A 12,334-nucleotide genomic window follows, 5' to 3' on the forward strand; every position below is an offset into this window, starting at 1 on the left:
TACCTCTGAAGGAAACAGGTGATGCAATACCAGCTATAAACACTGTAGTGCAAGTAACAGACATGGGTGTTGTTTAATACACCTATTTCCATGGCTCCTCTTTATACTCCCTAAACACTTTGCAGGCTCAACCAGTGTCCCTGAAGCCATTTGGTTACAGAAGGCTCCTGCAGTGCACTTCAGTTGCAACTTTCACAACAGGGTGAACTTCCACAGCAGCCTTAGAACAAGTATTTGAGTTATGCATGAAGGAAACTCTGTGGTGCAGTTCAGAGGTTCAGTTATACCTGGCTAAGCTGATTTACTGTTGCATTAATCTTGTAAGTTTTCTGATGTTTGCATTTGGCCATGAATTATGGAACAGTCACAAAGAAACTGGAAAGCTCTATCTAGAAGGGAGGGGCAGTCTTCCAGAGGAGGGCTGGAAAGAAAGTCAAAGCTCTGGCATGTAAGACTCAGTTTATGGCACTAACATGAAGGTGAAGATCCTCCTTTTCTCTTTCACATGGCATGACTTGCCATTATGGGGAGGGGAGATTGGCAATTCTTGAAGTAGGCACAGAATGCACTTCATGCTGTGCTTGGCACCTCTGCCTGTGCTACTCACACCCAGCAGCCAGAGGTAACTGGCTAAAAAGTTCGATGCTGGTCTTGCTTAGTCCTTCCTACTTCTTCTGTTCTAGGCCATTTACAGATTCAAAGGAATTATTATGTTCACTTTTAAAACCATTTTAATAGCCATAAACAGTTGTAGCATTATGCTGTGGATCCTGATTTAGGATCCTGCCAACTGCTGTAGTTTGTCACAAATGAGTGATTCAGATTGCCTGAAGAATCACTGTCAGGGGTATTAACAAGCGTGGGTTTAATATGAATTTATAAAAGTGCATCTTAGTAAAGTTCAACAGCAAGGTTCACTCTATTAGTTACTACATTATACAAAGGAAAATCAAGTTCAAATCTATTTCAAATTATTTATACATTGACCAAAGAGCCCATGGGTAAAGTAGACCCTCCCAATGGGTCATGAGTTTCAGAGCAGATCCCCTTGCTCTCTAAATTCCTGATGGAGCTTAGCTGTGGCTAGGTCCAGACTTAGTCTCAGACTTGGACAATGTCATATGTCTAAAGGAATTAACTGCATGGATTTCATTAATACTTATTCAGCATGCTAGCAGCCAGTTACCAAGGATCAATAAATAAGGGGTCTCTCTGCCTTGGGTAAGGAAGGATTTCTTAGTCTCAGGTAAGGAATCTCAGTCCTTGAGAGGAGTCCCATTTCCAGGGGAGAGTCATTGCTGTGCAGTCCAGTTGCAGTTCAGAGAATTTGAATTGGAGTCATCCAAAGATTGGTTGTTTGTAGAAAAGTCTCTGCCTCAAGGAATGACCTTGAGAGTTGTCCCAGGGCAAGGGGAGGTCACTGCCCTGCAGCCATGCTGCCCAGCAGGGAGAGCTCCCTGAGGTGCCTCCCTGAGGCTGTCAGAAGTGGTTGGCTTGTAGTCAACTTTAATACAGGAGGAAGGGTATGTGTGTGCCTCCTTGTACCCACAGCCCTCTTTGTTCTTTGATAAAAGACCCTTGGAAAAGCCACCTGCTGTGCATGCATGACTCACACAATCCCTGTTCCAAGCTCATGTGCTTCCATGCTCTCTGGGTCACTCTGCCCCTTCGGGAGTTTCTAGAGGAGTTCTTGGCCTGGATACAGCTCAGGTCTTTACTTGCTTTGGAGCCTGTACCAAATTACTGATAGTTTGGCTAAGGGGTCAAGTACATCTGTCATACATTACTAGTTTAATTAAAGTTTTAATTTAGCCACATCTCTTATAGAAAAACTTGCTGTCCTTGAGATGGAAAACAAAGTGGTCAAGTTTTAATGCATCTTACTGAGCTGATAGATCTATTGCCTTCTCCAGATACCCTCAGTCATTTCTCTTCCATTCATTCTCATCACTCATATTTCATATTTACAAACAACAAAATTATTTTCTGTACCTTTTTGGCTTTTAAAATAAACATACTCTTTTTTTTAGTCTTTGAGGCATTACTTTTCTATTAGTTGTTAATTCTCTAAAAGAAATTCATGAAGGCTAAGAAAACACAGGTAGCATTCTTTTCATGTTTACATAATTTTCTTTCTGTCATCAATATTAGAATATTAGTGTTAGCCCTCTTCATCAACCAGATTTGCTACACATTTTACTGGTTTTCATTTTATCTGTTTTTCCCTTGATGCTTAAATGTTTTATCTCATCACTTTCCCATTTGTGATGATATTTCACTCAATAATCTGTAAATGAGGCAATACTCCATGCTAAGTCTTCAGCACCAATGTTTATTTATGGTTAGGTATCTTCAAGACCAGTGATTTTCCTGGTTAAAATTACACTTGTATACAGCTGATTAATCTGTAGCAACTAGTTGCTTCTAAAGCTTCAATAATTCCCTCTTGAGCTTATTCACACCAGTTGGTTTTCGGTTTTTTTTTTGTTTGTTTCAAATTGTATTTGTCTAGGCAACATTGCCACGGACAATATAATTATCAGCAGTATACAACCTGCTTCAGCTGTTCCTGAAGCCTGAAACACCCTGGCATTGGGTGTTTTCTTGGCCTATTGTCAGCCTCATGGAAGCTGCCTTTCAATGGCCTTGCATCAGCTGCTGCATTTCCCTCCACCCCTTCATGTGCTTCCCTCCTTATGGAGATGACAAGCTAGACCAAAACTTCAGCCCCAGCTTTCTCTTATCCAGCAAACTGAGGAAATCTAGGTTTTGTGTTCCAGGACAGCAGAAGTATCCCAAGTGGACATAGCTGACAGGGCACTGAGCACTCATTCAGACCATGAGGTGCTACTGAGTTTAAAAACCCTCTGCTTTGCCTCTGAGGTAAAACACGTAAAATTGCTTGAAAACACATTCTATCCAACCCTTTTTGTTTTGATCTTTTTTCTCCTTGATATATTCCTTGTGTCTGGTACAAAAATGTAAAGGTTTCATTAGATTACAGAAGGAGAGAACTATAAAAATATAGTTTTCAGTTTAATCAGTCCTGTTCTTTGAAGACCTTGATCCTGCTTTTACTGCAGTGCAACCTAGAAAATGGAAAGGAAGCAGGCACAGGCATGTCTGTACTCTTTATTAATGTTTTAGGTATTCATTAAAATTTCTAAATTTAAGTTTTTAGAAGACAAAACAGGCAATTACTCTACATTAGAAATCTGAAAAGCAAACGGAAGAAATGCACACCTAAAAGACTACTGAATATGTGTCTAAAGATTAAAAAAAAAGTCTCAAATTCTAAAAAAGGCAGATAATAAAGGTAGGGAGGCTGCGGATTTTTACATTGTAATTCAGGTTAGATCACATTTTAGCAGAGCTCACCCCTGATGAAAGGGATCTCACGTGTGCATGCATGCACTTGCATATTCTTATCCTCCAATCAAACAGATAGAGCAGCTGCTCTAAGGTAGTGACAGGTAACAAATCAAGTGTCTACTTTCCATTTTGCAGCACCAGAGGAAGTATTCGGTCATGCTGCAGGACCCAATCCCTCTGCAGTGTCTGTCCTCCCAGGGCACAAGGGGACATTAAGCAGCTCTGCTCTGAACCATGTCTGGATCTCTCTTGTGTGTCTCTCATCCTCTGCTCTGCACACTTGCCCATTACTCAGTGTTAGGAGATCTCTGTTGCCTCAGATTAAAGAGGAGGAGTGGGATTGAAGTCTGCAACATCCTTTCTCTAAAAATATATTCTGTAGTCCTGCCATCGTGAATGTGTTGAAATCTAGTAGGTGTGACTTCTATATTTGTACTAATCTTTGACATTATTCTTCCTCCGTGTATCTAGCTTGCCAGTTAATAGTGTCTGTCTTCTTACCCTCTTGCTGTGCCCATTCTTTTGAAGGATTTAAAATGCTTCTGCAAAAATACAGTAGTCTTTCATCTCAGTGCTTCCCACAAAGGAAACCTTCCAAGTTATTTCCCAGCCAAGCTTATTTTCTTACAGAGATTATAGCAGTTCACTGAACTTTGTCCTGCTGAGGACAAAGCTGGATTCTCAGGAGCTTTGACTCCTTGAGAAGATCCATGTGAGTCTCTCTCTATAAATTAGATATGCAGTGAGCTTACTCCAAGGACAAGGCATCTCCACTTGCTCACTCTCTTCCACATTGTAGTTTCCTATGAGAATATTTGATTTGCATTTAATGCATCAGCTCGTGACATACATTTTTTTGCTAGTTTTAGATCCTTCATTCTTTTCCTATGTCACACTGGAGATCTAGCAGGCCAGTTTCTATAAACATACTTCTTTGTTGTCTTATTTTTTAATCTCCCTTTCAATTGTTGTTTAACCATGCAGAATTTCAACACAGAAAAAAAAAAAGCTAAGACCCCTGAGTTTTCATTGTAAAAGCAAACAGATTAAAGCCATGATTCTTTTACTTTTGTTCAACTTAGAGACAGGATAAATGAATGTATCTGAATTAAATTCTGCTAAGATAAAAAGTGAAGAAATGCTGTTCTGAGAAAATCACTTGGGTTAATTGTTTCTTCTGCAGAATGCAGATAAGTACAAGGCACAAAAAGAAGTAGGAAATATCTGTCAGACAGAGCAGAGAGAGACATGGAGAACCATAAATAAATAATGTATGATTATGTATATGCAGTGAGTGAAGCTGTGAGCAAGCTTTGAAAACCATGTGTATGGTTAACAGTTAACCTATCTACCAAATTAAAAAAATAAAAAATTATTTTCACATCTCAAAAGCATAGTATTGTTTTTTTCCTGTCTTTCAATTCTGAACTCTACATAGCAAAATTGAAACTACTGTGAAGGAAACAAAAAGTACAATACTTTTCAGTTTGCCTTTATGTGATGTAAATTCTCATGCTGTCTGGCATAAAAAACCTAAATGATATTTCTTAGAGGTTTGTCCAAGCGCAGAGATTTTCTTTATGATTTGTAGGGTTGTGAAGCCTTGGTTCCAAAACTTGTCACTAAAATTTAAACTTAGAGTGTAAATAAATGAGAAATCTTGAGCCTTTAACTACCTTTATAATGAAAGCAGAGGTTATAAACAGATGTGTTCCTGCTGACTGAGCGAGAGCACTCAAAGAAGATACCGTGGGTCTGCTCCTCATTACCATCTGTCAGCAGGGAGTTACTGCCCTCGCAAGAGAAGCAACTGAAGGGGACTTAATTTGTTTGTAAATGAATTATAAGTACTGAGCAGCAATTTTAGTGCATCCTAGCTGGTGTGGGAGCTGAGGGCAGGGCTGTAGCCTCTGGTTTGGGGCAGTGAGGGAGGGCAACCATGTGCTTTCCATGTACAAACACAGTGCCTGTTGTGGAGGGTGGAGAGCAGCTTCCTTGGGTGCCTGCACAACACCTGGTCCTCTTGATGGGACCTTGCTCATGGTTAAGTGGAGAGTAAAGCTCTTTAGCTTTGTTTTCAAATCCATTCACTGCAAATGCTCATGAAGAGCATGTAGTGTTAAGCATTACAGAGGGGTTAAACAATGCAAGGATAATTTTTGTGCAGGTTAAATCTTAAAATGTGTTATTCAGGTAATGAGCTGGGTAAGAATTTTGGATGGAATCTGACTTTCTTATTTTCCTAATTAAAGGGAACATATCAACATTTAAAATCTATTAAATCTAGCTAGTCATTGCTCTCCAGCTCTGGGACTAGCAGATGAATATATGAACAGTTTTTATAGGCAATAGTGTGAAAAAGTAAACTTTTGTTACTGTACAAGGAGTTCATGTATTTATAGTGTAGCAGAATATAATTACATAACCTTAGATATTTTACTTTTATTGTAGCTGAAGTTGTTACATTTATTGTAAGCTGAATGTGATTTTTGCTTGAAATTTACTTCATTTCTATTAGCTTCATTTTACTCCAGTTGTTTAATGTGGCCTGGCTACACTTAACAACTGAATTAAATGAATGAAAAATTACATAGCCAATATAAGCTTTACAAAGTTGAGTGACATCTATACAATATGGTCCTATTTTATAGAGTATATGCCAAATCTTCCATTAAAAAGTAGATTTTACAGCTGCTCTGATAGCTAAAATGTATTGCTATCTACTCAAAGCCCATCTTTTAAACAGTGTGCTTAATAAGCAGGATTCTAAAATAGGAATTGTGTTTGATTTCAGTGGAATGCTTTGAACTTGAAAAGATTAGACACATAAAGGAAAAAAATAGAAAGATTTGCCTGTCAGAATTTTCCTTTTTTTTTTAAAGATCAATTACATACTTAATTTAGATGACAGACAAAGAGGAGACGACTTCTGACAACTGTCCAATGTAATATTCAAGGAAATGGGGAACAATATCTCAGATTCCTTACATATTTGTGTTATATCAAGAAGTCTCATACTTCCTTTTTTCCTTCCAAAGACTGACAGCTTCTCCAAAGCAGCACTTGTCACATCCATTGCCTGCATTGCTCTTGGTCCAGTGTCCCTTCTAATGCAGCCAGCTCCAAAATAAGACGATTTCTCCATTTCACATAAGAACAACTCCATCCATATAATAAGGGAGTCAGCATTAAATTGATCCTGCCTCACCTTTTTTTGTCTTCTTTCTGATCTCATGAGTCTAAAATATGGCAGGAGTGTAATTCCTAATTGTGCTTTAGGAAAGGTCTCAACACCAGTGAGGAAGCAGTGGGCATGGCCAGGTATAATTTACATTTCCAGCTCTGTTTGCTGTGGATGCACAGCTGTGGTTGACTGAGGAACGTTCTCATGTTGACACCATGCAACAACCCAGAGCACACTGAGAGTGCAATAATCAGCCATGCCCGCTGGGCTTTTTCTCTTTCCCTAAGTGGCCTGTCTGTCAGGGCAAGGCCAGGTGTTTTCCTGGATTCTTTTACAAAATTAATTCATGGATCCTGCTGAACTGCTCTTGAATCTGTTCTTTCTCTGACCTTCTAAGATGCCAGCTCTCCTGCTGACTGCACTAAGTTTGTATTTTTCAGAATATTCTCCACCTGTCCTTACAAACACTTCCCACCACGAGAGATTTTTTTAGTCTTTACTTACTGGATCGTGATTATGGATTATTGGACCCATTTTTCTCCTAATGGAATGCCTTTCGATGATTATCTTTTCTTCTTGTCAAGTAATAGCTGAAATCAGTTCTGGGTTGCACATCAGTCCTGTAATATCCTTATCTTCAGACCTTAAATCTTGAGAACTAGTTTGTGTATACACTACACTTAAGACCTACAGATTCTAAGGGACACATAAAATGATTTAATTGAGAACTGTATAAACATCAGTAAGGTTGCAGTTAGACCTAAGGAAATATTCTAATGAATAGGTTAAGAATTACCAAATCATCTATATTCAGTTTGCTTATTTCTCATTATCTGTTTCAAGAGTTGGATTTTATAAGATAAATTATAGTTTCAAATAGGATCTTTAGGTTTGGCAGCCTCCTGTATGCTACTTATTTGTTTTGAATTTCAAATATTCATCAGATAAACTTTTATATTAGGAAATCTCTGGCTAGATAATTTAAGAAAAACAAACCATAAAAAATGCATCTCATCTCTGAATGAATTGCTTTTCTTACAAGTAATTTTTGTAACACAAGCATTCATGGCATTGCATTTTCCATGGCAGTTGAGCTCAGAAAATGAAATTATGGCACAACACAAGCAGCACCCGTTATATAACAAGCCTAGCAGGGTCACTGAGTGCTGTCTACAGCCTACAGAATAGAATAGTGAGTAGAGGTCAAACTTTGCTCCTTATCACCTACCCACTCTGTGTGTCACGGTCCTCCCTCCTCCTTTTCAGCAGGACCAAAATTTGTCAGCATAAGTGCCATATGTAGGTGTTAGTCTGGGAGCTTGAGCGAAGCACAAACTCAATACAGTATTAAATTACTAAGAATTAAGGTTGCTGTAAATACAAAGTGCAAAGTTGTTGGTATGAGTTTTTCACTTAGGTACTTCACTCTTTATAATGAGAACTTACGTTAATGAAATTTAATGGTCAATTGAGTTCTGGGGTTTAATGTTAAATTTTTTACGCAGTAGGTAAAGGTTCTTTAAGAAATCTAAATATTTAAAATCATGATAATACAGTGTCATTCAGGTATTTTATATTTATCTAGATGTCTGCTAGAAAAGTTTCTATTATTTCAATGTTTAAGTATTAGATATCTGGCTAGTAAATAACCCAGATTGCCTTTTGAATTTTATTATGTACTTGTCTCCTAGTTTTCTTTATCAAAATATTTTTTCTCTTCACTACTGCAGAGCTAATACAAGAGTAGAGGGGCAAAGATACATTTTTCTGTACGTCGTTTTTCAACAAATTCAACCCCATTTTTTTCTTAGAAGCTGCATTGTTGGAGAAAATGTTGTAAAACTTTTCATGCTTGAGGGTTATGACACCCTGTGTGAAGCATACTAAGAAAAATTGCTAGAAAGAAATGTTACAGGCATGGAATTAAAATGTAAAGACTAGCTAGAAAGTTAGTTTGGCATGGGCATAGATAACTTCATACAAACACCTCACCTATACAAGCAACATGGAGCACCATGACAAGATTTTAATCATATCCCAAAGCTTTTCTAGTTGAGACATGGGTGTTATACTTTGGTAATGATTAAGAGACACTTTTGAAGCAGGAGCTTGGTCGTAGACATCTCAAGGAGATGTTTGCTAAAGGGTATATGGTCATACAAATGTATTGACCTGAAAATATGCAATAAAGAAATATGAGGAAGATAAATAAAAAGAAATTAAATCTCAATTGAATAAAAATATTGAAATACTAAAAATACTGACATACTAAAATAATTTTTGTTTCCAAGCACTATTTTCCGATCCACCATTTGCCATCCTGGAGGTTCTATTAGCAAAGGGATACACAATTTAACATTGTAAAGAATGTGACAAAAAGTGAACAGATCCTGCTGCATGCTGAAACACAGAAAAACTGCACCTGCATTAGAAAATCAGAAGCTGCATGTGTCCTCCCAGATCAGTGATTTTTATCTACTGTTTCATCTTCAATTGAAGTCTGCTTAATTGCTTTTAACTTTAGGACTTCATCAATGGCAATGCTCTTAGGTGACCTTACCTGTTTTGAAAACATAGAAAAAATGTGAAAGCAATTGCAAATGTGACTTGATGCAACAGCTGCAGTAACCAGGATACAGCCATAAAGACTGGATATGTCCCTAAGGAAACCAGTGTGTAATTTAGTTTCAGATATAAACACAGAGAGAATAACAATATGAAACAAACTCAGAGGTGAATATTCCCTCAATGAGGAGTTCACTTGAAGGTCTCAAAATGCAAATTTGATAGGAATCCTAATGTTACAAAATACACTATGTGCACATATATGCATTCTGTTACTCCTGGGACTCCCTCTGCTCAAATAGTTAAGGAACAATTTGAAAAGTGTTTAAAGCAAAATTCTCACCAGTGAGGATTTTTTTAACCCTGTTTGCTGATAATCCCTAGACTGTATAAATCATGTACTGCATTTGATGAATATGATTAAACAGCTAAACTCAGAGAAGTTCTGAAGTAAAGAAGACTACATTTATGATAGTTTTTCTTACATCTTGATTACAGTGTTGCATGTCATTAATTTGCATTTACTTCTGTGCTTGAAAGCATCCTCTACTTCCATTTTATCACCAGCTCCAGTCATACTGCAGTTGCCAATTTTACTGAGCAGATTTTGTTAGTAAATGAGAAGTTCTAATGTGAAATACTTTTGTGTATATTAATCAGCTTTTAGCTACTGCATGATGTTCAATTCCTTTTTTGCTGTGTTTTGCTGATCCTTGACTATAAAAACATAGTCAATGAATATTAAAGTTTGCTTTCATGGCACAGTGTTGATGTTCAATGTCTTCTGTAAGACAGCGCAAATTCAAGTCATTAAAAAATAATTCTGAAATTTTACAGTTTAAAACATAAAACCAAAATCTGTAGCTGAACTAGCATTCAGAGATATTCGCCAACCAAACCTATAGGTTTTGGGTTTTTTTTTTAATATAAACGCCACAATGATGGTTTCAATCAGTATAGAGGGCTTGAACTTATAATTCAAAAATTGCTGTGTGTTTTCTAATTGCCTTTGTGAAGCACAAAGGAAAAGCTGGCTCCAAGTGACAGCCATAATCTGTACTTTCAGAGGTAACTGAAAACCACATTAGACAGCTCCAAATTTTGTTTGGATTCAGATTATATAATTTTCTTGAAGTAGCCCTAAACTAAAATTATATCAGGTACAAATCTCAATAATCTTCAGTTTCAATACGTTTGGATTTTGGTTTTCTAGGGGTTTTTGTTTATTTGCTTATTTATATGTTTTTTAATTTCTTTATAGTTTTTGTTTCTGTTTTCGTTAGTTGTTCTTGGGAGGTTTTTGGGGGTTTTTTGGGAAGTTTTTGGGCTTTGGGTTTTTGTTCTTGTTGTTTTGGGTTGTTTTTTTTGTGAACACTGTTTAGAAATTTGTCGGAAAAAAGAAGAGAAGGACTACTCAACCAATGATAAACCATATGGTCTGTCCCCAATAAAGGAAAGCATATTCATCAAGCTGCTGCCATAGTACTGCTCAGCAGTAGGAATTCAGAGGAAAAGGGCTTGTCAAAGTGAGGGAAATAGAATTGAAAAGCACTATTTGTTTGAAGGAGAAAAGTCTTGTTTGCAACAAGTTTCTTTGAAGTAAGAGCAAGTTACAGATGGTATATTTCACAACAAGAAATTAGAAGAATGACACCTGGGACATCAAGTAGCTGGACGTTAGAGAACAAGTCTATTTGCTTAACTTCTTCAGTCCCTTAGACATTTGGAGCATATCAAAATTACTTGTTTAGGACTTTAGATTTCTAATGATGTATTATCTTTGAAGCTTATCTGGTCCTTCTTTCCTTACATGGAAGTTTGTGTTTAGGACGGCCCTTGATAAAAAAAAAAAAAAACAAATCTTTTCTCTGGCACTGTTCAATATGCAGAACATTACCCTTCTTCTTGGAATTTGTGTCTTTCTCCAGTCCATGGTTTTTTTTTTTCCTGCCCAGTCATTTCTAGCTTCTGTTCCATTTTCTCCTTAAAACAGCTCTTAATAAGGTCACTAACAATTTCCTGCTGTCCAGTTCCAAGAATCTTTTCAGTGTTCACTTTCTTCTAGGTCATTCCACCACTTTCAACAAACCCTCTTGCTGCTGTCCTTTCCTGCCTTCTCTTGGCTTGCTGTCAGGCTTTCCCTTGTAATAATTTACTGTTTGCTTCTTCTGTATCTTCTTTCTCATGCTCCCTTTGCAGAGCCAGTCTTCCCACTGGAAACGCTGCCTCCAGCCCACCACCCTCTTTATTGTACTTTCTCACCTCTCCTTTCAGAGTTTTGTTTAATTTAGTTATGCTGATCACTTCTAAACTTGTTAAGTACAGTTTTCTTTCCTGTTTATAGCACTTGCCATTAGATGGTTATTAAATCCCAAGCTCAAAAGAGATGTTTTCTCTCAAACACCAGTGTTTCTCTGTTGATGTTTCTATTATTTTATACAATGTTTTGCTGCCTCTGTTGGCTATCCCATGCACTTTATGCCTACTTGCATATTTAGCGTTGCCTGTCCTTAAGATAATTTACACATTTTCCAACACCAAGCAAATATATTTTTTTCTGATTCTCTCCTTTTGAGAGAATTTAACTTGGTACTCAGTCAATCTGATTAGCAGTGATCTAATTCAGCCTCAGCCATTATTGCCTCAATAAAAGATACTGTGTTCACTGTTTTAACAATAGTCATAAAATTAATTCTAACAGCTCAAAAAATTTTATTGCAAGGAATATGAAATATGTGAGAAGACCTTAGAAGTCGTTGGAGGCACTGTTACTCTTTCCATCGCCTAATTCCAGATTACAGATTGGAGCATCTTTATTGCTCAGTTATGTACCACTGGATGCCTCACTGTACCTCTGCCCAAAAGGCACACACTTTTTACATTCTACTCATTCATATGGATTAACAGAGGATTTTAAGGAACAAAAATATTCCTTTCTTATCCAGGTGTCCAATCTGTCTTGAAGAATGTTGAGATGATCTTGATCCCATAGAAGTCTCTATGCCAGCAGGCTCCATTAGCATAAACCCCTTGAATTCTTTGTCCATCAGTGTTGGCAGGCACTGACATTGTCAGAAATACCACTTTCTTATCTGGAGAATGAACTGTAAAAATCTAATTGTCTTGGTAATGGTGTTTAGAAACAATTTTCTGTGAGGCAGTTCTCTCAGATTATTTACTCTATTTCAGATTAATTCCATAAATTCTAAGCCT

General features: G+C 37.2%; 1 protein-coding gene across 4 annotated transcripts in view; it reads left to right on the forward strand.

Moving 5' to 3' along the window:
• The window catches only part of DMD (dystrophin), a 1,044,614-nt gene that overhangs the window by 926,280 nt on the left and 106,000 nt on the right, over window positions 1–12,334 (forward strand). The gene's annotated exons all lie outside the window — the stretch shown is intronic.

Source organism: Molothrus ater, chromosome 2, assembly GCF_012460135.2.
Source record: "Molothrus ater isolate BHLD 08-10-18 breed brown headed cowbird chromosome 2, BPBGC_Mater_1.1, whole genome shotgun sequence".
Taxonomy (NCBI): domain Eukaryota; kingdom Metazoa; phylum Chordata; class Aves; order Passeriformes; family Icteridae; genus Molothrus; species Molothrus ater.